Source organism: Dipodomys spectabilis, unplaced genomic scaffold (assembly GCF_019054845.1).
Source record: "Dipodomys spectabilis isolate Male_0828 unplaced genomic scaffold, ASM1905484v1 ptg000105l, whole genome shotgun sequence".
Taxonomy (NCBI): domain Eukaryota; kingdom Metazoa; phylum Chordata; class Mammalia; order Rodentia; family Heteromyidae; genus Dipodomys; species Dipodomys spectabilis.
Window position 1 is genome coordinate 4498879 of NW_024870782.1, and position 5595 is coordinate 4504473.

Here is a 5595-nt window from a genome sequence, read left to right on the forward strand (position 1 = left end):
ATATTTGGAATATATATTTTATCGTATTAAACGGAGGAAATTATCACAAATAGTAGAAGTATGTTCTATTGAATCATAATATTGCTCGTACAATTTAAAAGTTTAGTAGAAATAAAATAGTCACAATATACTTCGATTTTAATAGCTTAAGTAAATTGAAAATTAACAGAAGAAATGCGAACCTTTGCAAATAATTTAAATACTAAACATTTTGAAACATGTGTCCTTCTATTTTGAAAAAAAAATGATGTTACTGGTGTGTTAACTCAAGATTTAGAATATGATAGCGAGGTGCTGTATATAACAGTAGCGGTGGCTATACCTCTAATCAGTTCACGCTGAATAGTTTTATAATAAGGTCACAGAGTTTCCCAGTCTCTCCCGAATTACAAACTCTATCTACACTTCCCACCAGAGCTAGAAAATGGATGCCACAAATCACCATGCCGAGCTCAAACTTTTTTTTAATTCAAGTAAAAATATTTCCAAAAAGTGACCAAATAATGGATCCTTTCTTAATAAAGTATGCGCTTTTTAAAAATACAGTAAGTATTTGTTACCTGGACAAATATGTTTATAAGTATAAGAAAATAAATTTATTTAACATCATTAACCATATAAAAAATAAGAAAACAATTTTTAAATAGTCACACGTTAAATATTATAAAAGCAAAATATATGTGTCTGAATAATTTACATGTATAAAAATCATGTAAAAATAAATTAACTAATTCTACAACTCTGAAAAAAATGAATTATCTTAAGGAAACAAATGAAAACATTTAAGCCCAAAATTTGAAATTTAGAAAATAAAATGAAGTGTACTCTTTAGATGACTTAATTAAGTGTAAACCCTCTGTATATCAATTTTATAATAAAATTGTATGAACAAAGAAAGCAAAAGTACCCAATGATCAATAGCAACAGCAAAAGCATCAGTAGTTCTTGTTTTGAGTGTACAAAAATATCGGTGGAAGATATAACAATGTTCCTTCCTTAAGAAATGTATTCACGACCTCATTTATGTAACTTTAACCCTTGTGTATATTACCGTTACAGTAAAATTAAATTGAAATTAAAAATAAAACAAAATATATACCAATTAAGAATTCTTAGAAGCTATTGGTTAAAAACTTTCTAAAAAACTTCCTTAAATACCCAAGGAATATACTTTGATGATACTATTTAAATACTTCAACTTCAGCAGAAAAGTAAAAAGTTTGAAGTAATAAATCAGAATATATTATTATTAATAATGGTCATAAGACGAATTTATAGTGATAGTCAAATATGTAAGAAATGAGGCAATTTGCCATTCATTTGCACTTAATAAATAAAGAATTTTCTAGGTCTTTTTAAATTATCATAAGTTTAATGAAAAAACTATTCTGTCACATCATATGATAATCAGATAAAGCTGATATTAGAGCAAAGAACAGATTGTACTAAATTTTTGAATGTTCATGTATATACTTATTTTGGTTGTGGGAAATTGTGGGTATTTCAACTTGTGGTATATTTTTCTTGCTAGGCCAGCGTCATATCAGTGGTTAATTTTAGGATAGGGGTTTTCTTTCCACAAGAACATGCACCTGATTTGTCCTTTTAGCATTCCCATCATCAATGGCATCAGAGTTGCACACCAACTTGTCTAGCCTGCTACCTTGACTGGCCTGGATCCGCAGTCCTTCCAATCTTAGTAACTAGATAGTGAAGGATGGTGGAAATGATCCAATGCACCCAGCTTAGATTGAGAAGGAATTCCACTAAACTTTTGGCCTGGGTTCTGTTCTCAAGCCTCCTCAGTAGGTAAGAGTATACATGGGAACCACTGGTACCAAGCAGTAACTATTTTAAAGCAATTAGACATATATATGACTTAGGCTTGTGATTACCTCAGGAAATGAATAAAAGAGCAGTGAAGCATAGAGGACAGCCAGAATTTTAACTAGGTACTCAGAGGCTGAATAAGCTTAGCTAGCTACTCGGAGTCTGTTCAAAGCCAGTCCAATCATGAAAATACAAGCGATTATCTAAAAATAAAAACAGAAGTGGCTGAAGTGGTAGACCACTATCCTTGGGCACAGAAGCTGAGTAATAGTTCCCAGGCACTATCAAGCCTCAAGAATGATGAATGCATGCATAAGCACATGCACATGTGTGTTTGCATACTCGCATGCACATGAACACACACACACACAAATGAGTATTCCAATGTGAAGTTCTTTACTTTTTACCTTGCTATACTTTATTTCCCTGTATTAGTTCACAAATTAACAAAATCAGCTAAGGACCTATTTACATAAAATTCATCATGTTTCTCTAAAATCTACTCTCTTTTTGGAAGCCTGCATTTATTTGACCCAAAAGTAAATTATTCAAGAAGTCAATTCATCACTCTCAAGTCTACAGTATTAGATGATTGTTTAGGTTCCTCCTAGCAATATGATTTTGTGAAATCCTGTATCAAGTAATATATTTCTTTCACTAGAAGGGAAGCCTCTGTCAAATAATTAATAATAGGGTTTTCTCCTCTTGGCATGCATCTGTAGTTATATTATCTTCATATATTTCATGATGTGTGTATGACAAAACTACCGTGAAAGTAAAAACACCCTTCTCAACGCTTAGCATTTGTATACCATTCATAGACATGAAGGTGTTTAAATGTTACTGAAATTACTTTGGAATAAATAATGTTCACCCTATCTTGAGAAAGAGGAATTGTTTTCTCAGCACTTTAGGTAAGAACTTGAGGGAAAGAAACAAAAGGAAAAGTAAGGAACAACTCAACACATACATTCAAATAAAACAAAACAAGAAAACACAAATTAATTCAGTACTCAAGTACCTGCAGGAAATGCAAAGATTTAAAAAATCAGATATGACAAGCTTTTGAAAATACTGACTACATGGGAGTGCACTGTTGTGAGAAGAGTGGCTAAAGCCCAGACTAGACAGAAAGATCTATACATAATACCATGCACTTATTATTCTAAATTAAAAGAAGAATAATATAAAGTGGACTGAGGCCAAGATCATACACAAGTAGGAAGCCAGTTTCTATCTGAAAAATAATCAGGATAATTTAGGGCTGGGCACATGACCAAGTGGTAAGAACAACTATTTAGGGGGCACAAGACACTGAATTCAAACTGTAATATTAGAGGTATTAAAGAAAAAATGCTATGATTTTAAATAATTGGAATAATTGTAACACTTGAGTGTTTGAATCGAGAAAAATCCATGAGAGAGATAGAATGAACCCACGTTCCAATGCTTTCTAATTAAGTGATAATGTTTAGTGGTACTTCAGACAAAACAGAGTTACCTTGCAAATGAGCATGGATGTACATTTGGGTGATGGAAATACTCTACTTACACAGGTGTAAATTAAATAGATTTTTTGGGTAGATTATAGTTCTTGAACTAAGAGCCTGGGTGATGTCCCTCAGCTTTTTCTCTCAAGGCTACCAGTCTATTACTTTGAGCCACAGTTCCAATTCTGTTGATTGTTTGGAGATAAGAGGCTCATGGACTTTCCTGCCCAGGATGGCTTTAAACCATGTTCATCAGATCTTAGCATCCCGAGTAACCAGGATTCCAGGCATGAGCCATCGATGTTTTTAATAATTTAGTAAATTGTATAGTTACAGAAGTTATAAATTATCATTGTAACCTGAGTAATATATGTTTATGTGTATATATCAATACATACGGATAGAAATAGTTTAACATATTTTTGTATCTACAGTACATATATGAAATCATCCTTGATTATAAAATAAAATGGAAACAAAAGTTAATGAGGAGGAAAACAAAGGGAATTGTTACATGCTTCTTTTTGTTGAATGAAATATGAGTCAGTTTGGGAAAACTATCTCTACTTTAACAAAATGGATAATTGCTATTAATTCCAATCCATCTATTTGCCCATATTGTGCATTCTCGCACATGAGTGTCAAAATCAAACCACACTTTTTGTCTGTATTTAACTCACCTGTTATAATTTAGGGGATAGATGAAGTAATCAAATAAAGATTAAAATAATAGTAAGTGAGGCTGTTAGAGCTGAAAAAGATTTTAAATATGATAATAGCTAATTAAAATGCATATTTCTTTCTTTTACTCTGTTTTTATGTCTCATTCCCACATTAGGAAAGTACATAGAAGGTTCTCACTAAATTTATGTAATTATTAAAAATGTATTGAAAGAATATGGGCACAGTGTGGTTTCAGCTTATTGAGACCTGTATGGGGTAGTTTGTTTTTGAGAACTTGCAATACGTTGTGATGGAGATGAAGGGAAGGATGTGCTTATTCTGGAAAACTGGCTAGAGGATTGCTCCCAGAAAGATAGTGATGAATTCTTCCAAAAGGTTACAGTAAAATCACTTTCACAACCATCTTCATTACTGCACTATTCACCATAGCCAAGTTATGGAAACAGCCAGGATGCCCTTTGGCAGAAGGATGATTGGAGAAAGTGTTTCATATATACACAATTGTATTGCACCTATCCATTATGAGGACTGTTACATTATTTGCAAAGAAATGGATAGATCTAAAAATATGTTAAGTAAGCAAAGTCAGAGCCAGACACACAAAGTACCCATGTTCTGTCGCGTATTTGGAAGCCAGAATTTTATGCAAGTTAAACAACAGTATTAACCAAAGCTTTCATTTTTCAGAGCAATATTTAAAAGGTGTAATTTCTTATAAAATTGAATTTTAATCCCAAAAAAATGAATACCAGGAAACTATCACTTGGAAGATGTGAGGGGAATTCAAATGGAAAGAATAAAGAGAGTTATGGAGTAACAGTGAAGACATTATATTCAATGGAAATAATATGAAACTAGAAAAAATTAAAGTGGGCTGATGTTAGGAAGGGTAGGAAAAGTTATATAAAGATCCATTATACTTTAAAAACTTATTTATTGAATGGAAATTCCCGTGTACAACTAGTTAAGATAATAAAAACATGATTAAAAACAATGGAGACATTTGATCTTAAACTGCGTTCTCTTAAACCATGAGTCAATATAATAGTTTCCTCCTCAAATTTTCTTTGCAGGTATTTTCCTCATAGTGACAGAAAAGTGATCAATGCAATGAATATCAATACATCACATTGCACATATAAAATCACAGTAAAAATGCTAGATTTCATCACATGATAAAATAACAGGTAGAATGTGCCAAATGCTAATTGATTGTTTTTCCAAGTACTTTACCTATGTTATATAATTTAATCCTCACAATAATTGCATAAAGTGGAGCTCCTTACATTTTTAATTCTCAGATGATGATAGTGAAGTCTTCAGAGTTAGAATTACTAGTACAACATTGCACACATGGTAAGTTTTAGCCTGAGGTTCATCTCCCACTGTATCAATTAACCTCATTCTATTTTATGACTAAAATACCAGCACTTAGTCTACAAATTCTAGGAAAATTTCCCAGAATTATTGTGTATACTCATAATATTTTACTTTATCTTTGTTAGAAAAAAGGGAACTGTAATATGAATACTCAAAGTTCATAATCAATGCATAACTCCCTGGTGAAAAGAACTGCTAATGTATACCATTC